Raw genomic sequence first — 221 nt, forward strand, 5'->3', positions numbered from 1 at the left:
CCAAGTAAAGCAATGCTGTGTCAGGAGTGGGATTTGAACCCACGCCTCCATTTGGAGACCAGAAGTCCCTTTACACAGAAAGGATTCAAACCTTGAGTCTGGCGCCTTAGACCACTCGGCCATCCTGACTGGTGATGCTATAGAGAGACTACCATGATTTTCTTTTAACTTCTAAATCAATATTCTAAACATGTGAGTGTATAAAATTTGCACTGAGGTTA

The 221-nt window shown here is 42.5% G+C and overlaps 1 non-coding gene across 1 annotated transcript; it reads right to left on the reverse strand.

Annotated features, from left to right (window-relative positions):
* Positions 1-18: 18 nt before the first annotated feature.
* On the reverse strand, positions 19-129 carry trnal-caa. Its single transcript has 2 exons — positions 92-129; positions 19-64 (listed from the first exon to the last, which is right to left on the reverse strand). It is a non-coding gene; the product is annotated as a tRNA-Leu (tRNA).
* Positions 130-221: the final 92 nt, after the last annotated feature.

Source organism: Etheostoma cragini, unplaced genomic scaffold (assembly GCF_013103735.1).
Source record: "Etheostoma cragini isolate CJK2018 unplaced genomic scaffold, CSU_Ecrag_1.0 ScbMSFa_229, whole genome shotgun sequence".
In the NCBI taxonomy this organism is placed as follows: Eukaryota; Metazoa; Chordata; class Actinopteri; order Perciformes; family Percidae; genus Etheostoma; species Etheostoma cragini.